This window comes from Ambystoma mexicanum, chromosome 4q, assembly GCF_040938575.1.
Source record: "Ambystoma mexicanum isolate Mex_15411 chromosome 4q, UKY_AmexF1_1, whole genome shotgun sequence".
In the NCBI taxonomy this organism is placed as follows: Eukaryota; Metazoa; Chordata; class Amphibia; order Caudata; family Ambystomatidae; genus Ambystoma; species Ambystoma mexicanum.
In genome coordinates, this window is record NC_090928.1 from 496,491,297 (window position 1) to 496,516,597 (window position 25,301).

At 49.6% G+C, this 25,301-nt stretch overlaps 1 protein-coding gene across 3 annotated transcripts in view; it reads right to left on the reverse strand.

Annotated features, from left to right (window-relative positions):
- The window catches only part of CFAP36 (cilia and flagella associated protein 36), a 1,333,208-nt gene that overhangs the window by 393,143 nt on the left and 914,764 nt on the right, over nucleotides 1–25,301 (reverse strand). The window lies entirely within an intron of this gene.

Here is a 25,301-nt window from a genome sequence, read left to right on the forward strand (position 1 = left end):
TAAGAAAAGAGTTCCTGCTTTCCAGAAGAGTTCCAGTGTTCTGAATCTAGGGAGTGGCTCCTGCCCCACCCAACAGGAAAAGTAGTTCCAAACAGAAGAGGATCAGAGGCTCAGCTGGCAGGCAAGTAAGCAGCATGGTCTGCTGCAGGTAAGTCCACCCAAGCATCATGAGCCCGGCGCTTCCAGCGCTGGGACTGGGCACATTTATGAGCCTGGTGCCACTGGCGCCAGGACTGGGTCCAAAAGGTCCCAATTGGGACTGGTTGGCCCTCGGAACCTGGGTTATGGATCTGCTTCCAAGGGAGTTGGGAAAACCCTGACCTTTTGGAAGCAGAGATCATGACACCCAGTGATGGGGGAGGAAATTTAGGGGAAGATCAGGACGTTTTTCAAGCTCAATAGGAGCTCGGATATGAGAGAAAGCACCAGGTGGGACACCTTCAAGGCAACCATGAGAGGGGAGTTCATAGACTTAAGGGCACAAAGAGAGAGGGAGTTGAAGGCCCTAGAGGTACAACTCTTGGGAAAAGTGGAGGAAGCGTGCTGGAAGGCAGCGGACTATCCCTCAAGGAAAACGCTTAGAGCATACAGACATGCCGTGGGGAACCTAGAGGTCCTTAGAACCAAGAAAGTTGAAAGCGTATTGTTGTTCGTGAGGCAGAAAAATGATGCTAAAGCGAACAAAGCAGCTTCTCTCCTGGCGCGGCTCCTGAGGGAGTCCCAGGCACAGAACACAAGAGTAGCCATAAAGGACGAAGAGGGAGAACGCCTTACTCGTACGGAAGAAATTCAGGGATGGATGGCCAGGTATTATAGTGCCCTTTACACATCTCAGAACCTGCAGACCCAGAGGCAAATCGACTTCCTTGAAAATATACACCTGCCCAAGGTATGTTCACGGGAGCAGGAGGAGCTAGGTCGGACAATAACAGAGAAGGAGGTAAGGAGCACAATTAGGCAGATGCCCCCGGACAAGGCTCCAGGTCCTCACGGGTACACGGCCACCTTCTATAAAAAGGTGCGCATAACATCCATGGAGGAAGCAAAAATTACCCTCATAACTAAACCCAACAAGGACACGACGGATTGCACATCATATAGGCCTATCGCCATCATAAATATAGATGTCCAAAACATGCACCAAAATATTAGCGAAAAAATTGGAAGGCTACCTCCCCTTACGGATCCATCAAGACCAGTCTGGGTTCGTCCTTGGCAGACAAACAGCAGACAATATTAGAAGAGTGGCTCACTTAGTGGAGAAGGCATGGAAGACGTCAATGCCGGCGGTCCTCTTAGCGTTAGATGCCGAAAAGGCTTTTGACCGGGTGGAGTGGCCGTTTCTTTTTAGGGCAATGGAGAAAATGGGATTGGGAGGTGACTTTCTTAAAATGATTCAAGCGAATAACAAAAACCTGAGGGCGCGTCTCTTGGTGAACAGGTCCATGTCCCGACCTATCGCCCTGGGCAGAGGAACTAAGCAGGGGTGTCTGTTCTCGCCGCTTCTGTACACGTTCTAGTTGGAACCCCTCTTACAGGCAGTAAGGGTGGAGGGGGAGATTCAGGGCGCCACATTCTGGGCCACTCAACATAAAGTCGCAGTGTTTGCTGACGACATGTTACTATCTCTCACTAACCCCAAGGAGTCGTTAGAAGCCTGTAGACTTCTATTGGCGGCGTTTGGGGAGGTGTTGAGGCTGAAGATCAACCAGAATAAGTCTGAACTTCTAAACCTCTCGCTTGGCAGGGAGGAAGCCGGGGAATTGAAAACAGCTTCACCCTTTCGTTGGAGCCACCGGGGTGGGATAACATTTCTGGGGGTCATTATTAAGACATCCATATCGGAGTGGTACGCCGCCAACTACCCACCCGCTATAGATGCAATAAGGAAGGAATATAGGAAATGGAGGAACCTCAGGGTCTCATGGATGGGCAGAATGGCAGCAGTGAAAATGGTCACCCTCCCGTTGCTGTTATACTTGTTCCAGGCAACCCCACTGGCGGTGCCCCTGGCATTTTTCAGGGAACTAGGGAAGACCACCAGGGATTTCATATGGGAAGGAAAGAGGCCAGGAATTTGATGTCACCTATTGATGGTGCCAATAAAGCAGGGAGGACTAGCGCTTACCAACTTTCAACAATATTATGAGGCGGTACAGCTGAGGATGATACAGGAATAGTTTTCGCAAAATGGGGGGAAACACTGGACCCACGTGGACAGAGTGGTAGCCCAAAATGATTCGAGAGAGGTCTTATGGCTCCTGCGTCACCTAAGGCCAAAACATATATACATGAGCGCGATCACTAAATAACTAGCGGATACCTGGGACAAAGTGGTAAAAAAGGAGGGGATCACAACGTTCCTGTCACCGTTCACCCCGATTTTTCACAACAAAGAGTTCACACCGGGATTAGAGAAGGGGGCCTTTGATAGGTGGAAAGAAGGGGGCTGCAGGAAGATCAGGCCCATATTCCGGGGGAACAGAGTAAAATCCTTTTTAGAATGCAAAGAAGACTTTGGGCTGGGGGAAGGGGAGAGACTCAGATACTACCAGCTGTGACGCTGGGTAATGAAAGGAGAAATAAGAGCAGCGCCAAGCCACCCCTTTTGAGAGGTTCCTATTGACAAACGATGGATTGAAGGGGCTCATTTCGAACCTATACAGGCTACTCGGCGAAGCCCCTGACCAGCAAGTATAGCCGTACATGACCAGATGAGACCAGATGGTGGGAAAAGATATCACAAGGGAGGAATGGAAAGGCTCTGGAGAAGGATCCCTAGGGTGGCAAAGGCAGTACACCTCCGTGAAGCCTGGTACTAATATATTTGGGTGGCACTACACCCCATCCCGTTTACACAGCATCTACCCAGAGGTATCCAAGAACTGCTGGAGGGGATGCGGGAGGAGGGCAGAGCACATTTGGTGGTAGATTCATCAGGCCCAGGTACAAGCCTTCGGGGAAGGGGCTGAAGGGGACCCCAAGATGGTCCTCTTAGGAATGAGGGGTACAGGAACAGAGGGGGAGAACGAGGGAAGAGATGAGGCAAGGGGGTGTGAACGTTGGCAGCGATGGCCCTCATAGCTCAGAGATGGAAAGGGCCAATTATCCCAACGGAGCAGGACTGGCTACGGAAGGTATGGGAGCTGATAGCGCTAGAATGGGCTTCATATGCCTTGAACAATAAGCTAGGGAAATTTGCAACGGAATGGGGGAAACCCTGGCCTTCCTGAAGGGAGACTATAGGATCCAATGGTGCCCACAACGTTTGAAACTTCTGGACTTGGACTAACAGCCCTCATGGGGATTACCCCACTTCCAAACGAAGACAGCACGCTGCTGGCCAGAGAGACGGGCAGGGGGGAGGGAGGGACGGGAGTGGGAGGTCAAAGGGAGTTGGTGGGGGGAGTTTACAGTGTTGTAAAACAAAGAGATGTTTAAAAAAAAAAACATCCTTCTGTTAAAACAGTGCATCCGTCATGGGACAAAATCAATTTCCCTATTCACTCTTTCAAAACAAAAGGGTATGTCAACTTTTATGTGGTATGAGATTTAACAGAAAGTATCCCATCACAAAAGTGCAAACATTTTGAAGATTTACTAAATGGTATCTTATACATTGATCAGTGACAGCCCAAGACCAGCACAGTTTTCCACTTTTGGTAGCTTTACTGAGACTATTACATTTGATATGGACAGGCCACACTAATGTTTTACTAGTGGGGGGCGTGGCTAACTAGCCATGGCTTAGGACGTGCCTTCGTGTCGTGCTCTTCATGATCCAACATTGATCCGAGTGATTACACTGAAAGACTGCTGCATGCGACTTGAAACTGTAGGATTCGGTGTCTGAAGGCACAATCTGCAAGTACCCGGAGAAGAAAATGCCTCGCGCTTATGAATCGAAAGATAATTGATTTTGAAGGAGTCGCCGTGGAGACAAAGAGGTGCCAAGTTGGCGGACAACAAAAGGTGAGTCATCATAGCCCCGAGAAGGACTGAAGGCTGCCGAATGGTATGAGCCGCCGGGACGCCGCCTGCTACTAGAAGAGCTTGGGAGCCTCGCTCTGTTTATTGAAACAAAGTGGAAGCGCTCCCGGCTGCGAACCGAAGAAACAAATCAAAGTGAAACTGTAGCAGCGGGCGGACGCCGCATGCTGCGCGGCTCCCGGCCGCTTGTGAAATAAGCTGGGGAGGAAGAACAGTGAACGGAGGTGAACTCATCCATAGAGGCGCCGCTCGCTCTTAACATAGGGTGCATAGAAGTGCAGCCCTGAGCGCAGATCATAAAGACTGGCCCTGTTGCTCCTGCAGGGACAGATGCTGAATGCTGGAGCGGCTCCTGGCTGCTTATGAAGGGGGCCATGCCGAACGAACGCTGCGCTTGGAACTACGGGAGTGTGGACGGCGGTGAATACAACAAAGAAGGTGCTTCCCGTGATCAAGATAGGACGAAAGGCGGCACAGCCCTGAGCGCCGGTATTGGGGGTTGTTTTCCTACGCTTGGAATACCGGATGCACGGTGATGAGGCCAGTTGACTGCCTAGGTCCCCTTGCACTGTTTTTTTTTTTACAACTTTATTTATATTGCTCACAGGTAATGCACATACATTGGCAACTTTCGGTTATACGGACATATTACATATACAGTTCAATTGTCTTCTATAATCAGGTTTTCTTGTTCTCTTAGGTCGGCCAAATATTGCTTGTATCGTGACCATATGTTTCTGGGTCTGCTTTGTGGCATGACCAAATCAATATATAGTTCTTCAGTATCGTTAATCCACACCATATCTCTGTTCCAGTGCTCTATTGTGGGGGGTTGTACATTCTTCCATCTCATTAATATGACCCTCTTAGCTGTGAGCAGGCTCAGGTTCAGTAGTTTCCGCCATGTCGGATTCAGTTTCCCTTCTGCCCCCAACATGCAAATCCGTGGCGACCATACCACCAGTTGGTCTGCCATCTTGTCAAGAGCCTCGCATACCTCTGACCAATAGTTTCTGAATTTGGTGCAGTCCCACAGCATATGAAATATATTCGCATTTTCTGAATTATATCTTGGACAGGCACCATTCGATGTGGGGTATATTTGCTTAAGCTTTGATGGCGTGTAGTGCGTCCTGTGCACTATTTTATAGTGCATCAACTTAAACCTCGAGTTGCAAGATATCTCTTTGTCCGTGCACAAATTTGAGACCATTCTTGATCATCTATCAGTTGCCCCAGGTCTTGTTCCCATCTCCCTTTAGCTGTGTGGGTTACCGCAGGGCGTGTTTGTATTATAGTTTTGTATAGCGTAGAGGCAGTGATTTTCTGGGTTCCTCCTGTGAATATATAGCCTAGTGCCATATTTACTTCCGGTTCCTCTGGGAATGTTGGGTGGATACTTTGTGTAAGTGTTGCAACCTTGTGGTATTGCCGTTTATGCGTGTGTGTATTACCCAGCGTGTCCCTACTGTCCTCCCATGGTACAAAACGTTGGTCTGAGAACAACTGACCCCACTGTGTGATACCCTTAGCGCTCCAATGTCTTGCTATTTCACATTCAATACTGAATGGTGTGTGTGGGTCTTCCCATATTGGCATACTCGGATGATATAGTTTACTGGTACCAAATATGTCAGTAATTCTGGACCATGCTTGATTGTGACTTTGGAGAGGCTGGTCGTGTTGGATTGCTTGGCGTGGGTCTGGTCATCTTCTGCAGCGCCCCTATCGCCTCTCTCTCTCTTGTGAGACAGGGATATGTCAGTAGGGTTAAGAAAGCATGTGGCCCATCTGACTGCTTGGTGTGCCTGCGCCGCCAAATAGTTAAGTTCTATGTCTGGGGCCATCAGTCCACCTCTTGGATTTGTGTCTGTCAAGATTCTCCAGTTTAATCTAGGGTGCCCGCCCCAAACAAAGGCTATGCAGGCGCTATTGATTTTGGCGAACAGAGCGCGGCCAGTCCACAACGGAACCGTACTAAAGAGATAGAAAAGTTTCAGTAATATCACCAATTTGATTAAGGCTATCCGCCCCGCCATCGATATTGGAAGTGCATTCCGACGTTTCATTTTAGCACACAGTGCTTCCCCTAATGTTGTATAGTTCAATGCACGGGTTAATTGGGCTGTTCTGGCTATGTGAGCACCTAGATACACTATGTATATCGGACTCCATATAAGCCCGTGAAGGTTCCGAGGCTGTAATGTGGCGTCTGTGAGCGGGAATATTTCTAATTTGTGGGGGTTAAGGCGCAATCCCGAGTATTCACCAAATTTCCCAACTTCCACCAGGACCTTGCCGAGCGTACTGTCTGGGTTTTTTAGATATAAAAGGATGTCATCCGCGTACAGCATTATAATTTGCAGCTTTCCCTCGAGCCATATCCCAAACAAGCTGCAACGAGATCTGAGAAGATCTGCTAATGGTTCTATAACTAAGGCAAACAGCAGGGGGGACAGCGGGCAACCCTGTCTGGTGCCTCCCAACAGTTCCAATATGTCTGTAAGGGCTCCATTCACTCTGATTCTCGCATGTGGTCGTGTATATAGTACCTGAATCCACTTTATGAATTTTGGGCCAAACCCATAGTTTTGTAATACTCCAAACAGAAAGGGCCAAGAGACAGTGTCAAACGCTTTTCTCATATCTAGGGACACCGCTATCCCTTGAGTCGTAGTGGGTATAGAGTTCATTATCTGATGGCATCGTCTAATGTTTGTGGCTGTAGATCTACCCGTTATAAACCCGGCCTGATCTTCATGCACCATATATGGCATATATGGTGTGAGTCTTGTTGCTAATATTTTTGCTAGGATCTTGGCGATAAGATCCACATTCCCCCGGGGGCTTACCTGGCTTTAGTAAAAGTGTGATTATTGCTTCCCTGGTGGTTTCGGGGAGTTCTCCTATTTCTAGGGCTTCCCTCCAGAGAGCATGTAGTCTGGGAGTTAGGATTTGGCTAAACTCCTTATAGAATTCTGCTCCAAGCCCATCTGCGCCCGGAGCCTTTCCATTGGGAAGGGCTTTTATCGCTTCATGTATTTCAGCCTCAATAATGGGTTTCTCCAGTACCTCCCTAGTCGAATCTGCAAGACGCGTTGTCGGTATCTTGGAGAGGTATTGTTCTATCTCATTGTCAGTGACTATGCCCTGGGGGGAGTATAATTCTCTATAGAACTTGTAAAATGTGTCTTGCACTTCATTCTGGTCTGTGGACATCGTACCGTCTTCTAATTGTATACAGGGTATACTAGTGAGTCCCCTTTCTCCACGCACTGTTCTGGCCAAACGTTTCCCAGGACGCTCCCCCTCCCCGTATCTACGCGCTGATATGGGCCTATCAAAGTATCTTATCTCCTGGTCTGCCACTTCTCAATACTCCTCCAGTTTGGTCTTAATTTCAGCACCTAATTGGGGTGTCCGGGTTGTGGCGTACTGGGTCTGCAGTGATGTTAATTGTGTCTCGAGCCTCTCTAGTCTAGCCCTAATATCTTTGAGAATTCCCCCTTCGATAGATATCGATTGGCCCCTTATGCAAACTTTGAATGCTTGCCACAGTATAACCTGAGTGGAGACCGAGTGTTCATTGATCTCGAAGTAGTCTTGCGCATATTGCGCCATTGAATTTTTATATACTATGTCCCTTAGAGCCGCTGGTTTAAACCGCCATGGTCGTCTCGGACTGATCTTGTCTGGGATTTGCAATGTTAATTGTATCGGGGAGTGGTCAGAGTAACTTCTGGGATATATGTGAGATTTCGTTACCAAGGCCATGCTTTCCATGTCTATTAACCATAAGTCAATCCTTGAACGCATATCATGGACTGTTGAGTAATATGTGTATTCTCTCCCAACAGGGTTTAATGTTCTCCAAACATCCTTTAATTGCAAATCTGACATGTGTGTGAGTATTGTCTGTGCTGCTTTAGTTAGTGTTCTGGCCTGTGTTCATGTACGATCTAGTTGCACATCCAGAATTGTGTTGAAATCCCCTCCACATAACACCCGGCTGTAGGATATCTCGCTAGTTTTTCAAACACTGTGGAGTAGAACTCTGGTTGATCAATATTTGGGCCGTATAGGTTTAGAAACACTATTTCTTTATCGTAGAGTATACCATGTACTATGACATATCTCCCTTCAGGGTCACATTCAGACCCATTACAAACAAACGGAAGCATCTTATGTATTAGTATTGCCGCCCCTCTCGCTCTAGTGGAGTAGGTTGTAAAGTATTGATGAGCGCCCCAATTCGCAATCAGTTGTTCTCCCTGTCGGGGGCCTATATGTGTCTCCTGGAGGAAAAGTATCCCAGCCTTTTGTCTATTGAGGTAGGCCATGATCTTCCTGGTCTTGATATTAGAGCCCAACCCCCTAACATTCCAGCTCAGAACACTGATAATTTCGGTGTTAGGTTTATCCATTATCTATGAGGTATTTGCCATATTGTGCTTCTCGATGTGTCCGCATTGTTGCCTAAAAATGACAGTGCCCAGAACCTGTGTGCTTTTTGTGTTTACAACCTTGTCTATAAAGCAATAACCAAACTCTCCCAAACATGTCCCTCCTCCTCCCCCTCCCTCACAGTTCCCCAAACTTCAACCGTGCTTTGATTTACTCCCACCTCCCTTCCAAACACCATCTCGAGCACCTGCTACAGGGGGGACTGCAGCGTTTCCTGTGTCCAAGCCATCCTTAATTATATGCGTTGCCTCCAGTTCTGGCTTGTTACTCTCCTTTAGTTTGGCATCTCAGAGTTAGCATTTGCATCCTGTTTTTCCCTTTTTGAGCATGTTTTTCCGACAACAGTAGCATGTGGCTCCCACCTTGTAGCTCGTTCCTTTGCCAGTCCTGTTTTCTACTTGAACATAATGTCTGCAACGCTGTCTCAGGTTTCTTTCAACAGCTTTACTCTCATTGCAGGATTAAGCTTTATTCAGAGGAATATGCGTCTCTATGAAGCTCGCGGGTTCTTCAGGGAATGTAAAAAAATACGGTTTATTTTGATGTTGGATCTCGAGTCTGGCAGGGTAAAGCATGGCATATTGTACCTGTCGATCTCGTAGCATCTTTTTGACTCCCAAAAAAAGCGAACTGCTAGGGTGAAATCTGGAAAGATGCGTATTGTGCTTGTTTCCCATTTAAGCTCTTGTTTCTCTCTCGCAGCCTTTAGGATCAGGTCTCTGTCCCTGTAGTTAAGTATGCAAGCTTTAATAGGCCTGGGACATGCACCGGGTTTCGGCTTCGGGGCCAATGATCTGTGCGCCCTTTCCACCATGAACACAGGTGACCATCCTGGTTCTCCCAACAGGGTTCGCAGAAGGTCTTCCACCGCTTTTTCCATCGTCCCTTTAATTGCCCCTTCCGGAACACCTATTATACGGACATTGTTTCTCCGAGATCTCGCTTCTAAGTCCTCACACTTAGATTTCACTGTTCCCAGTTCAATGGCCATCGTGGATGCCGTGTTTTTTAGTGTTTCCATATTGTCCTCCACCCCGGATATTCTGGTTTCCGCCTCCGTCATGCGAGCTGTTGTCTTGTCGAGCTGTGTTTTGATACTTGTAAAACTTGCCGTGATTCCGTCCAGCTTGTCTGTCAATGACGCAAATCCTTGTTGCATAGCCTGGAACACCGCTTGAGGGTCCATCATGGAAGCTGTGGGGGTCTGTTCAACCTGTGTTAGCATTGTGTCTCCTCCCTCAGGCTCAGAGCCTTTCTGCACTGTGGTTGTATATTTCTCGATAGTACCCTTGTTCCTTTTTGGGCCAAAGCTTTTGGGCATTGTCACTGGACCGAGGAACACGTCGGTGCCCTCCACTGATGGAGCTCTAATGTAGTGATCGCGGGATGCGTCTTCTCAATATACCATGCTGCTATGTGCACTCAGTATGGGCCTGGTTGGTGTCTCGATGTTTCATGTGCAGTGTCCCAGTAGGGCCCGGATATTGATTTATTTATTTATTTATATAGCGCTTTATACCAAGGCGCTGTACAGTGGAACAACATAATACAAAATAACAACAACATTTAACAATGAGAGCAAAATGTACATTATGAATCATTCAACAAAACAGTGCACAGAGTCGAAAAAGGTCGACTGGGGTTTTGCTTGCTCACAGTTCAGTATGGGTGTCCTTGTCCGCCCCTCATATTTGGTGCAATAGCTTCATTCCATATCGTCCACGGCTCTTCCGCCGGGTTGCCGATGGTTGGGCTCTTTACTGTTTAGTATCCCCTATGTGGTAGGGCAGGTAATGTTATGTGTGCTTCACATGTAATATTTCCCCTTCGTACGATTGCCTGTGCCTTTACTGCAAGCAATATTTTCCATAGTCTCTGATATTTGTGCCTCCTTATCAATATTTCTCCTCATGTGGCTGTCAGTGCACTTGCTTCCAGCGGTATCCTCTGCGATCTGCGTGTTCACCGGATGAGCGAGCTGTGCGCACCGCCCCTCTCATACGTTGACTTAATATATGGCCCAGACCTGCGCTGCGGTACCGCCGTCGATGAATCTACTTGAAAGGGTGGGGGGCGACCACCAGCTCCGCCCCGCAAAGGCCCTCACTCTGCAATCCCCCAGGGCGCGCGCAGGCAGAGTAGTAATCACCCGTCCGCCCCCTCCCCACCTCTCAGCTGCCTCGCAGCTCCGCCCGCGGCTCCAGCGATGGGCGCAGGGATATGCCACACAGGCCGCGCGTCCTACCTTCTCCGCCGGGGGTCTGGCGATGTTCAGATGTCCTCTTCCTGTGGCCGGATGTCACTGCTATGTCGGCGGTGGCGGGTCAGCGGGGCGTTTTACGTGGATCGGAGCGCCCGCGACACTCCCTCCTGTGCTGGAAGATTTCAATACTTCAGACGCCGCCTCTGCTCCAGCAGCCCCGGCGCCGGGCTCCTCCTCTCAATCCCGGGTGAGTGTGCCTCGCCGTGCCTCGTTTAGACACCGAGCTTAGATCTCAGGAATCGCGGTTCCTCTCTAGCCCAAACTTCGTATGCGCTATCTCAGTCCAGTGATGCTTATGTCCCTTAAAAATCGTGCCGAACCGGAGTGTGTAAATGCTGTAAGCAGGCTTTGTGGCCCAGGACACTGCCGGAGCTTACACGGAAGCCGCCATTTCGTTCTGTGCGCAACAGCGCCCCCACGCCCCCTTGCACTGTTGAAGCGTGCTGCAAAGGTGCAGTGTGCAGCCTGAGCCAGTACACTGTTGGAACATAGGGACACCTGGCATGGAATAAGTGGATGAATAGGGCGGACTGTAATGCCTGCTTTATCATAACATAAGCCCATAAATTGATCCCTCTCCACTGCTGAAGTGCCCAGCAATCGCAGTGCACCGGGAGCATGCCACTAAGAACTCTGCTCAAAGGATAGATGCGGGAGGGCACAGCCCACTCCAAGATCGACTTTGAGTTCTGCCTAACAAGGTAGCCCACGGAGGTCACCCAAAACGCTGACCTGCAATGGGGATACTAAAGTGACACCGGAGAGCTGCAATCAGACATAGCGGGATTTCAGGATGTCGGTGAAAGGGCTGAAGGCCAGGGGCAATCAGCCCACTATGGACACCTTTGCGAAGGCGCAACGGACCCCTTCGACTCCAGCACAAAGGACGGGGGAGGCATCGGGGGATGACGCCCCTGAGGGAGGAAACCAACAAGTCCTAGCGGCCATAACGGACTTGAGTGCTCAGTGGGGCACGGCGATGGCGGAACTTCGGACAGCCCTAGAAAATAAAATAGATGCTGTGGGAATTGAAGTTACCTTTCTGCGGCAGGACGTTAGAGCGCTAGCAGAAAGAACTAGCGGATTGGAAAGCACAGTAAAGATCAACACTGATGTAAGCACGAACAATGCAAAGGAGGTCCACGTGCTCAAACAGCAGGTTGCCAACCTGGAAAACAGGGTGGAGGAAGCAGAAGGACGGGAGAGATGTAACATCTGTGTGGTCGACCTGCCAGAAGGAGCAGAAGGACAAGACCCCACAGATTATATGGAGAACATGATCCTGCAAGAAGTGGGAGTGGAAAACTCTCACAGGGGTTCACGGTAGAGCGTGCACATCGAGCCCTTATGAGAAAACCACGGCCTGGAGCTCCACTGCGGCCGATAATTGCGAAAATCTTGAATTACAAGGACAGGGAAAAGATTCTGGAGTATTTTCGTAAGGGCGGAACGATAGAGAGGGCCTCTTCCAGAGTTACAGCATACCCAGACTATACCATGTTGGTGCAAAGGCAACGATATAGTTATTTTGCGGTCAAGAGAAGACTGCGCAAAGCTGAAAGTACTGCACCAAGCCAGAGCGATGTTCTTTGACACCCCAGAGGATGCGGCGTCGTGGCTGGATCTACATTAACACTACGGACTTTAGTTTGAAAAGAGGCAGAAGCCTCAAAAAACTTGGTCATTGTAGATTGAATCAGCCTTTCCATGTCACTAGAAGCCACAAGATTAGATGCAGAAACATTTGTCTTAATCTGAGAATGGACCTGTGGCACTGTTTTTGTTAAGTCAATCTTATCAGAAACTTGTGAACATGTTGTTTGCGCTTTCTGTGCGACGGGAGCAGAAGGCTCATACATATTAATCGTTTCACATGGCGCAAAGGTCAGCTTATTTACAACAGGTTTGGAGGACATGTACTCATCCATTGCTTGCCTTATTTCTTCACAACGCTTTTCGGTGCTTGAAACTCCTATGGCCAAAGAAGGTTTAAAACAAAAGCCATTAGGTATTTGTCTTTTGGAAGTGTCTCGAGAAGTGTCAGCAGCAGCACTTATCAAATCATTTAAAGGACTATAAGCAAAAACAGAGGCAGTTGAATCTGACAAAATCTTTGCCCTTTTTGCCTGCGATTGAAGGAGATGAACAAGTTACTTTCTTACCTGGTAACGTTCTTTCGATGGGATGGTCCGACGACGTATTCCATATCTATGACATGTAATCACCACAGCTGTGCTGCTTCGGAAACTTTTTTCGGCATCTGCATCCTGCGTCGATGCAGCGTCGTCGAGGACCTCCTCCGACGTCATCCAATGTGATAAGTAGGACGCACGACGCCCGTAGCCTCAGTTGTAGTTTTTTCCCCCCAGAACGTGCGACATTAGTCAACTGCCAGTCGGACACAAAGCCTTACGGAACGTAAGCTGCAATCGCAAAAGAAATTCTGCAGCGGGGAAGGCAGCGATATGGAATACGTCGTCGGACCATCCCATCGAAAGAACGTTACCAGGTAAGAAAGTAACTTGTTCTTCGAGGGGATTGGGTCCTCCGACGTATTCCATATCTATGACAGACTCCCAAAGCAGTACCAGAGCAAGGAGGAGGGAAAGAATTTAGAATCAAAATTTAGAATTGCCAATCAAATAGCAGAGCAAAGGACCGCCTTGCCAAAGGCCAGATCGTGTCCTCGGATGGAATCGAGGGAATAGTGACGTACAAATGTATGTACAGAAGCCCAGGTGGCTGCATCACAGATGTTGCGAATAGGAACACCCCTCTGCAGGGCAGTAGATGCAGCCATACCCCTGGTAGAATGGGCCCGCAAGCCAGGCGGCGGGTCCTTACCCGCCAAGGGGTAACACTCCTAGATGGCCAAAATAATCCAGCGAGACAAAGTCTGTTTCGTCACAGCTTGTCCCAAACGCTTTCCAGCGTAACCAATAAAGAGTTGATCGTCCACTCTGACCCGAGACATGCGTGAAACATAAAAGCTTAAAGCTCTCCTAGGATCAAGCCTATGGAGCCTCTCCTCTTCCTTACCAGGATGCGGAGGAGGATAGAAAGCCGGAAGAACAACCTTCTGGGCCAAATGAAATTCCGAAACCACCTTCGGAAGAAAAGGAGGACGAACTCTAAGGACAACCCTGTCCTTGTGAAATACAGTGAAGGGTGGCTTAACTGAAAGTGCCTGTAACTCACTCACTCTGCGAGCGGAAGTAACCGCAATCAAAAACACAGTTTTCAGAGTCAACAGCCTCAAAGGGCAAGAATGCAAAGGCTCAAACGGAGCACCCATAAGAAACTTAAGAACAAGGTTTAAATCCCAACCGGGCACCAGGAAAGGTGACGGAGGGTACACATTAGTGAGCCCTTTCAGAAACTGTGAAATTAAAGGGATTTTAAAGTAGGAACACTCTTTAGACGAGCGCTTAAAGATGGACAGCGCCGCCAGGTAACCTTTAATGGTACCCACTTGCAAGCCCCTGTGGGCCAAAGAAAGTAAAAAGGACAGAACCATGGGGATGTCACATGCAAAAGGATCCACATTCTGAACTCGGCACCAGTTGCAGAACTTAAGCCAACGGCAACGGTACAGAGACTTAGTTGCTGGCCGTCGGGCCGAGACCAACACCTCCATCACGTCTTCAGGGAGGTCCCAATCCTTATACCTCAACCTTTCAGAAGCCAAGCATGAAGGTTGAGGGATCTGACCTCTGGATGGAGAACCTGACCCCCCTCCCGTGAGAGCAGATCGTCTCGGTAGGGAAGACGACGTGGAAAGCAGATGGACAAGTCAAGAAGGTCCGGGTACCACGTCCTCCGAGCCCACCCCGCAGCAATGAGGATCATCCGGGAACCGAACTTCCGTAACCTCCGCAGTACTTGCGGGATGACGGGGACTGGAGGAAACGCGTACAGCAGCGGGAATGACCACTCCACCACGAACGCGTCTCCTAAGGCTCCTTTTGGAGGAAATTCCCGCGAGCAGAACTTCTCGCACTTCCGGTTGACACTGGAGGCGAAGAGATCCACTTGAGGGGTCCCCCAAAGGGGGAAGATCTCCGGGAGAATCTCCTGAGCCAACTCCCACTCGTGAGAGATCGTGCTCTGCCTGCTCAGAGCGTCCGCCGTCATGTTTTCGTCTCTGGCCAGATGAACTGCTGAGATCGAAACTTCCTGCTGGATGGCCCAGAACTCGAGCTGCATCGCCTCCCTGCACAGAGGAAGTGACCCTGCCCCCCCCCCTTTTTGTTGAGGTAGTGCATGGCCACTGTGTTGTCAGTCAGGATCAGGACATTCTTTCCTCGCACAGTCGGCAGAAAAGCCTTCAGGGCTAGCCTGACGGCCCTCAGCTCCAACAGATTGATATGGAGTCTGGACTCCGAAGGAGACCAACGACCTCCGACTGTCAGCTCGTTGGCATGAGCTCCCCATCCCGTGAGGGATGCATCCGTCACGATCGTCACCTCCGGCCAGGGAAGCCAAAATGGAGCCCCCTTCATCAAGTTGCCTCCGACGGCCCACCACAGAAGGTCCCGGGCGCCCGAGGGCGGCACCCGAATTGGGTCCGACATCCTGCCGGAGGACTGCGACCATTGCATCTTGAGTGCCCACTGCAAAGATCTCATCCGCAGGCGAGCCTCTGGTACCAGAAGAATGCAGGATGCCATGAGGCCGAGCAACCTCAAGAACTCGAACGCTGGGAGGGTCTGGGCATGCTGAAACTTGTGCAGCATCTGCTGAATGTGAAGAGCCCTCACCTGGGGGAGGAAAACACTGCCCCAGGGAAGTGTCGAGCACTGCTCCGATGTACTGGAGCCGCTGTGTTGGCGTCAAATGGGACTTCTTTAAATTGAGGGAGAAGCCCAGCCTGTGAAGGGAGTGGCAGGTGACGGACAGATGATCCAGGACTTGCTTGGGAGAGCTCCCCCTGATCAACCAATCGTCCAGGTAGGGGTAGACGTGAATCCCCCCTTGCCTGAGATGCGCTGCCACCACCACCATGAACTTGGTGAAAACCCTCGGGGCGGAGGTCAATCCGAACGGCAGGACCCGAAACTGAAAGTGCGAGTCGCCAACCACGAACCTCAGGTACTTCTTGTGCTTGGGATGGATCGGCACATGGAAGTAAGCATCCTTGAGGTCGAGACACACCAACCAGTCCTGAAGCTGAAGGGCCTAGAGGACTTGAGAGAGAGTAACCATCTTGAATTTGTCCTTCCTGAGGAGTTTGTTCAAACCGCGCAAGTTCATGATGGGTCTCAATCCGCCGTCTTTCTTTGAAATCAAAAAATAAGGGGAATACCATCCTTTGTTCCTCTCCGCTACATGCACCAGTTCTATGGCCCCTTTCTCCAGCAGGGCTTGAATTTCCTGCGCAAGGAGCGGATCCAGACTCTGCAAAGAGAGGTTCCCCGGTGGATTGTCGTGATGCCTCTGCCGAAAAGGAAGACAGTAGTCGTGGGTTATGATCTCCAGAACCCACACATCTGAAGTAATGGCACGCCACTCTACAAGATGCTGCGCCAGCCTTCCCCCAACCGGCGAACCATGGGACATGGCCTCATGACTGAGTGGTAGTGGCTGCGGCGTTACCTGAGGGCAAAGAGGCAACTGCCCGAGCGGCCTTGGCACCACGGGTACCCTGTCGTCCACCTCTGGTACCCCTGCGTTGGCCTCTTTGACTGCCAGCTCCTCTCGCTTTACTGAAGGACGAGTAATAGCGAAAGGAACCACCCCTCCATTGCTGTCCCCTAGGACGAAAAGGCAGAGGTTAGCGAACTGCAGCGCCCAACGACTTCGCTGCAGCTTTGGAGGTCTGCAACCTCTCAAGGCTCTCGTCAGCCTTGCTGCCAAAAAGGTGTTCACCGTCAAAGGGCATGTTGAGGAGCCGGGACTGTACATCAGGAGCAAACCCCGACTTCCGCAACCACGCAAACCTGCGTATCACGGTGCTCGCCGCCATGGACCTGCTGACGCATTCAGCCATGTCCAAACCCGACTGAACGGACTCACACATGGCATCCTTACCATCCTGGACCATAGCAAGGAAACCATCCCGTTCGTCCCCTTTGGGAATATGTTCAGCCGCTAACGCAACACAGTTCCACAGAGTGTGTGTGAAACGAGACAAGGCACAAATGGAGTTGGCCGCCTGAAGCGCCATACCACCAGAAGAAAACACTTTCTTCGCCTAGCCATCAAAACGTTTGTCGTCCCTATCCGGAGGGATGGTAGGGTACGACGCCTGCTTTGCCGGGGCCGTGGCCGCCTGCACCACCAAACTCTCCGGAGTGGGGTGCCTGGTCAAGTAGCAGGGGTCGCTACTGGCTGGACGGTATTTTCGCGACAAGGACCTGCCCACCACCGGGAGACTCTCCGGAGCAGTCCAAGCCGCCACCACCCTTCTCTGTAGAGCCATATGAAACGGCAGTACCGGGTCAGTTGGGGGACCAACATCAAGGATGTCCATGAGATCATCCTGCACAAACTCCCCTGGAGGAGCAGACCATCCCAAGTACGCGGAAACCCTAGCCATAAGGCGCCGGTACGAGGAATCGGCATGAGAGCCAGGCTCAGGCCTACAAAACTCTACCTCCGGAGAGGTGTCCAGACCACTGGCATCATGCAGTGACTGCCTCAAATCGTCAAACTGACTATGGCCCGAGACCATTTCATCTGGAACCTGACTAGGAACCAGGCCATCAGAATCCTCATCCACCTCCGAAATATATTCCAGGTGGCGAAAAGAAGGCACCCGAGAGTGCTTGCTCTTAACCAGAGCCTTCCTAGGGGGTTCCCCCGTGCCACGGGGTACCACCGACACCCCGGCCTCGAAAGGCGTCGAGTGAAACGGCACCGGCGTCGAGAGAACAGGCACCGACGCCGAGAGGATCGGCGTCGAGTAAATCGGCGTCGACGTCAGATGCAGCGCCGCCAGCATCGACGGCGTCGACACAGTCCTCGAAGCCGGAGCTCCGAGCGTGTCCTTTGACGACCTGAGCGTCGACGGCTTCGACGACTTCCTCGGAGCCGGAGCCTCGAGAAAGCCTGTCGACGCCTGAGGCGTCGAGGTCTTACTCGAAGACATCACAGGTGCACACGGTCTCGAACGCGTCGAGGACCGGGACCTGGAACGGGTACGTTGAGAAAGAGTCCCCTTGTCCAAACGGGACCTCTCCCATGACTCGTGCCGACCACTCTTGCGAGTGGTGTCTCTCGACCTCTCACGGCCGACCCACTCGGGGGCGCGGACGGTTTAGTACCCTGCGACTCAAGAATCGCCAGCATTTTCTTCCCGAAGGAAGCCCTTTCCTCCGGCGTTGCAGTGCTGGTGGGGTAAGCGACGTGCCGGGCAGAGTCCTCAGAAGAGGACCTGGAAGACGACCGCTGTCGGCGCTTCCGAGAATGCCGAGACCGACTCCTAGAAGGAGACCTACGAGACTTCCGACGATGACGCGGAGAGTCACCTCTCGAATCATCCGTCGAAAGCCCTGCAGACTTCGACTTCCGGGGCTTGGTCACCCGACCTACCGACAACTTCATCTTACATTCCCGTAAGGCCTTGGACGTGAGCGACTGGCAGTCGATACAGTCATCCGTGTCGTGGGCCTCCCCGAGGCACCAGAGGTAGGTGTCGTGCGAGTCCGTCACCGACATCTTGGACCCACACTCCCAGCACTTCTTGAAGCCCGGACGTGGGATCGAAGACGAAGTAGAAGACATCTTCACACGAAGGATTTTCACAAAAACAAACAGGTTCGAAGAACCGAGAAGAACAGAACTCCAAAGAGTCGAGGCGTAACCGAGATTCACGAAGCAACACGTTCGCGGAAAAAACGGAACTGAGGATACAGGCGTCGTGCGTCCTACTTATCACATTGGATGACGTCGGAGGAGGTCCTCGACGATGCTGCATCGACGTCATCGACGCAGGACGCAGAAAAAAGTTTCCGAAGCAGCACAGCTGTGGTGATTACATGTCATAGATATGGAATACGTCGGAAGACCCAATACCCTCAAAATTGTTTTGCTATAGCTTTAGACATACTTGCAGTAGTTGTTACTGGAGTAGAAAGATTTTTGACAAAGGATTTAGTTTGGGTTGCTCGTTTGGCAACAGATTTGATGTTTTTTGATTTTTTGGGATGGAGACCCTTTTTGAGCCCCAACTTCACTGCATCAAAAATATTTGTATTTGCATCACCAAAAAGTGAGTAATTCGGTTTTATTTGCTGGTCATCTGAGGCTTCATCCTCAGCATTCATCAGATCAGTTATAGGATTTGGTATACACGGAATTGTCTGATAACGCTGCACATAAGCATCAGATTGAAAAGAAGTCTGGGAGACTACGGACCTTTTGATGATGGGTAAGGTAGTAGATTGACTCAGACTTTCCAGCTTATTGGAAATCGTAAATTGCTCAGATAATAACTGATTAAGCTGATTAGAATGCACATAAGCATTATTAGCTAATACTTCAAACAATTTGGCTAAAGCAAGAATAGCAGTGTTCATGGAAGTCAGAGCAATACCAGTATTTACATTTTGGGTTTCAACCAAACCAACATCAGGAGTGCAATTTCCCCCCATTTTTCGAGGTGTTGGAGCAATAAATGACAGTTTGTCCACAGAATTGGCAGCACTGATGTTTATGAATAAAATTGGAGACTTTGACAAATTTTCAGAAATGGTGTGTGCTGAAAAACAAGATGCATTTGTATCAAGATCAATCACAGCCATATCTCCAGTATTCGATATGGTAGACAATTTAGAATTAGAAATGTCATTGGCAGACAAGGCAGAGATGTTAGGTACTTTGGTAGCTGGCACAACAGAACCAGTTAGCACATTATTTAGCAAAATGCTGTCTGTAAGGGACACATTTTCCTTTGCAAAAGTAACCGTAGACGCGGTCGAATGCACAGACTTTGGTGTCTCACCGGTTATTCCATCGTTCACTGCATTGAACCTGGTAGAATGTCCGTGTGAAAAGTATTTTTGTGATCCAGCAGATATTTTGTTCAGACAATCAGGTACTGCTGATGAAATATTCCTATTATTCAGATCAAAAGAGTCCACATGACTTGATTCACGACAAAACGGACGAATGCCCATCCCTAACAATAGTTCAGCTTTACTTTTTAGTTTGGGTTTCATAATACCCAGGCAAGGTGTAGCGCTTAGACGAGGTTTTTTTAGTTAAGGAGCATTGGGAAATATGAGGAAGGCTCTCACCATTTGTGCAGTGCAAAGCAGTTACAGTGGGCATCCCCGATTTTAAAGAGGTAATACCTCGTTTCATATTGAAATTGAGCCAGTAAACTCAAAATAAATAAATAATCAAATAAAACCTGTGCAAGTATGGAAAGAGCAATCGTTTGGGTAGTAAGCCCACAGTCTCAGACCCTCAGCACTCACCGCGGCAAAGCGGGACTTGATGGGGCTTCATGGGTGCGCGCGTGCAGTGCGCGCGCATCCTTGTATTTATGGCCCCTCCCAATTGGTATTGCACGGAAAGCCTAAACAAAAACAAACAAGGTTGTATCAGCATACAATTGTACCAGTATCTGTTGTATACAACTTCCAACAGTGTCTCTTCACCTGCTGGGGCTCGTAGTTGTATCCGCAAACGTTGCTTTCATAGTAATCCAAGCGAAATCCAAGGAGCTCCAAAAACCCGCGGCAAAGCGGGACTTGACGGGGCTTCACGGGTGCGTGGCTGGATCTACAGGGCTGTCCGGCGCAGAACGAGGAGCGAGATCCCCAGGAGCACGATAAGTGAAGACGCTATGTCATGTACCCTGCGAGGATGGGAGAGTGGGAATCCTGGTATGGCGCCACTAATTACTTGGTAGACACGGCGTAGCCCTTGAACTTTATGACTCTATGGGACTGGAATAAAGTGTGATAAAACGCAAATGAAAACGGAAGTATTGGGCGTAGCAATTCTAAACAAATGGGAGCGACAGGATCGCACTTACTTACCCCCGAGATTTTAGTAGAAAGACGGCCAATAGGGCGGCCTCACCCTGCAAAGCCGCGAGTATGGGTCTTACCAGAAGGGCTAGATGCGGGGGTGCCTGAGATCCAGGGATTGAGCTGGGCAACAGTTGGGGAGGGTGCAGTTGGGGAAGTGAAGGGAAGGGAAGGGAGGAGGGCGGGAGAAGGGAGGGGGTGTTTGGGGTGTTTGCAGTTAAGGGGAGTTTGAATCGGGGAGTGAGCCTGTATAGACTAAAATGGAAATGGGATCTGGACGGCACCGGTGTGGGAGGGAGGGAGACTCTAATGGGTCATGGGGGACCTTAAAATAATCACATGGAATGTCAGGGGACTTAATAGTTACCTTAAAAGGAACAAGGTCATGATGTATTTGCGCAGACAAAAGATAGATATTGCACTGTTGCAGGAGACACACCTGACACGAGAAAAGATGGAGATGGTGGAGAAGAAACGGAAAGGGGTTGTGGTGGGCTCGACATATTCCGCCTATGCTAGAGGAGTAATCATCTGGGTGGCGCCGCATGTTCTGTTTCAACAGTTGCAGGAAGTGGTGGAAACGGATGGGAGGATGGTAATGTTGTGGGGATTGGTGGAGAACAGAGAGATAAGCATTGTGAATACATACACCCCCAACCAAAATACGGCAGCATATTTTAGAACTTTGTGCCATAACCTCAGCATATGCATGGGTGGGGCGGTGATCTGGTGGGGGGGTCTTCGGGGGGCGGATTTTAATTGCGTGTTGGGCCCCAGAGTAGACATATCGGATGGGAAGATTGACAGGCCTGCCCCAGCAGCTAAAGCGCTGCAGACTCTACTGGACGATTTTGGTCTAGCAGATGTGTGGAGAACAAGGCACCCCAAAGATAGGCAATACTCGCACTATTCTGCCCCGCAGCAATTACACACGAGGCTAGACTATGTCCGTTGTGATGGAGTCTACCCAAGTAGAGTATAAAGCGAGGGTCCTTTCGGACCTCTCCCCCCTGGCTATTGGGTGGCAATACTGCCCCCCGAGGGCAAGGATTCCGACATGGCGCCTTCGGGCAGAGGCACTTAAGGATCCCGTCTTTAGAGAAGATATAAGGGAGGAGATCATAAATTATTTTGATACAAATACAGGTAGCGTTGACTCGGCGAGCACATTATGGGAAGCCTTCAAGGTGGTGATGAGAGGGGTAGCCATAGCAAAATCAAAAGGCCTACAAGGCGGGATTTTGGCTGATATACACGACACGGAAAGGGAACTGGAAAAGGCATTAAAGGCGGAAGGTACAGACATGGAACTGGTACTGAAACTGCAGCAGAAATGTGCGGAGCAATGGGAAAGATTGTGTAACCTTAACTATAAACCATACAGAGAGACAGCATGCGGGTGGGGACAAAACAGGAAGGCTTCTGGCATGGCTATATAAGAGCGAAACTCCCAGACCCACAATTAGAACGATTGCGAGAGAAGACGGCAGCGTAGCTGATACCCCAGGAAGGAGTTAATCAGAAGTTTGCAGAATATTATAGGTTACTATATGGGGACGAGGGGGGTAGTGGTTTTGAGGAGATCACAGAAACACTGGAGGACATAGGACTGCCTAAGATAAGTGTGGAGGAAAAAGGAGCTGGATGCACCGATTACCTTGGAGGAGCTGGAGGAAGTGGTGAGGCAGTTGCCTACTAGTAAGACCCCAGGGTCAGACGGGTTCCAGAGTGAATTTTATAAAGTATATAAGGAGGAGGTGCTCCCCCCAATGCTAGTAATGTTAAAAGAAGCGTTTGAGGTGGGGCGGCTGCCGGAGGCACTCAGAGAGGCGATCATAATACTGCTTCCTAAACCTAACAAGCCTGGGCATAGTTGTGGCTCTTATAGACCTTTATCAATGTTGAACCAGGACAGCAAGACATTGACGGCTGTCTTGGCGAACAGACTGCAGAGAGTTATTGGCAAACTAATACACCCTGACCAGACGTGCTATGTCCCGAACAGGAATATAACTCATAATCATAGACGTCTCCATCGGGTGGTTGAGTGGGGAAGCAAGAACGAGGGCGAGATGGCAATTGTGTCCTTAGATCCTGTTAAGGCCTTTGATTCAGTTAAGTGGCCATGGTTGCTTGCCGCCTTGGCGGGCTACGGAATGGGGCCTGGATACATAAGGTGGGCGAAGATGCTATATAGTGAACCGTTAGCTAGGGTCAGAACAGGATCGGTGATATCTGAAAGATGGCAACTAAGTAGAGGTACCAGACAAGGGTGCCCATGGTCCCCAATGCTCTATATATTAGCCTTGGAGCCCTTGGCAATATACCTTAGGCAGGAATATGACACTATAGGTATTGAGGTAGGTGGAGAACGACACCCGATTTCCTTGTATGTCGATGACTTGCTGCTGTACATGATGTATCCGAAGAAAATCTCCAGTACATATTAGAAATGATGGATAAATATGCAGGGCTGTCTGGCATAGCAGTGAATCCCCAAAAATCCAGTATCTTCCCATTGGGCAGTTACAAGGGAATCCCTATGAGGAGGTTACCGGTGCTACAAACACCATGGGCGGTTAACACATTTAGGTATCTGGGGATATATGTGTACCACACGGTGGAGGAGGAGCACAGACACAATACCGAGAGAGCCATTGAGAGAATTAAGAAGTGCATGAAATTCTGGGAGAGGTTGCCCCTAGCAATGATGGGACGTGAAGCAATGTTCAAGATGGTGGTCCTGCCCAGGCTCCTGCATTATTTCGGGAATATTCCACACCTGATACCCAAGAAATGTTTCACCAAACTGAATAGCATGTGTAGGGATTTCCTTTGGCATGGTACCCGGACAGAGTGGCATTATGGAAGTTGCAGAACTTTTATGACAAAGGAGAAATAAAACTGGCCAATTATGAGGTCTACTATGTAGCGAGCCGACTGCAATATATGGCTAAATGGCTCTCAGATGAACTGACCCCCGAATCCAGGTTGTTTGGACACGATTGTGCCCCATTTTATTTGAAAGAATTGATCTGGTTGCACAAGACAGAAATGAAAGGGCACCCCAAGATGATGAAACTCGGGTGGGAAATGTGGCGCCGAGCGTGCCAGATGATGGAAAACCCATTCCCATGCTCCCCGCAGGTACCATTGGTCGCACTGGCGGGGGGAGATAAGCAGTTGATGATGATACTTAGGAACCATTGGGAGGCGCCTGGGGTGGTGACAATGGGGGATATTTGGCGGGAGGGGGCCATCAGAGTTTGAAGTGCTGGGGGAGGAGACGGGGTTACATAGGGGCCAGTATATTACATATCACAGGATGGTCCAGAGAATTAGGAGCACATGGCCTGAAACGGTACTGGAAGGAGAACCAAATGCTACTGTGGACATGATATATGATATGACAGGGGGGGGCATGAGATCTCCAGACTGTATGAGATGATGATGTCTAAGGTCGGGAAGGAGTTAACACAATTGAGACTAGATTGGGAGGCAGAAGTGGGTGCCCCGTTAGAAGATGGGATGTGGGAACGTGCTTTGGGATACCACAAGAAGGTGTATAGGAATGCAAGACTGAAACAGATACAACTATATATTACGCACAGAGCATACATGACACCAGAAAGGATATCCAGGTTCAAGGATGCTGGGAGACAAGCATGTCCTAAATGTGATCAAGAAAAGGCCGGCATGGTGCACATGTTCTGGGCATGTCCAGTAATTGAGCGATTCTGGGGTGAAATGGCACAAAAGCTAGAGGGTGGGGTGAAATAGCACAAAAGCTAGAGGGAAAGGGGGTCACGATGGCTGTAAATACAGCTTGGGCTTGCTTGCGTGGGGGGTTCCCCAGATCGCAGAAACTTAAGCATATTAGTAAATTGAAAGATCTAGCATATGTGCTTGCAAAAAGAAGGATTGCCATGGGATGGAAGACTTGTCATAAACCACGGGTGGAGGTGTGGTGGAAGGATCTGCAGAAGTGGGCGGAGGCAGAAACCATGGTATGGCAAGAGGCGAGCAATGCAGGGGGGTGAGGAGGAGGCGGGAAACTTGATGGCATGGAGATAATTATTTGCGGAATTGTTTGGAACGGTACAAGACCTGACAGGATCCACAGTGAGTGGGACCCCACCATGCGATGCAGATACAGAATGAGTGGAACAAATAGGCTTGTAAAGGGGGGTGGGATGGGGGAAGCAGTGACCAAAATAAACCGATGAACATTTGTATTGTTGATGCATACACTGCGTGTGTGGTTTGTATTGTTTTGTTTGAATCAATTAATAACATTTTTTTTTAAAAAAATGTTTTACAAGTGATAGATGTAGGGAGATACGTGTATCTGAATTGTTGTCTCGGAATAGTGACCCCTGTTCAAAGAAAAAGAAATGGGAGCAACAACCATTTTGCGCTATAAATAGCATGCAGTAGTAGTAAAAGCCTCAAATAAAACAATTACAGCACGGTACATTCCAGTTTTCAACACACTAGTAATGCAAACACGTGGGTGTTACTGATAACCACAAAATACAGCCACAGGCAGACAAGTGCTTCTAAATTGCCAATTGCCCCATAGAGGCAATGTACGCCAATAAAAT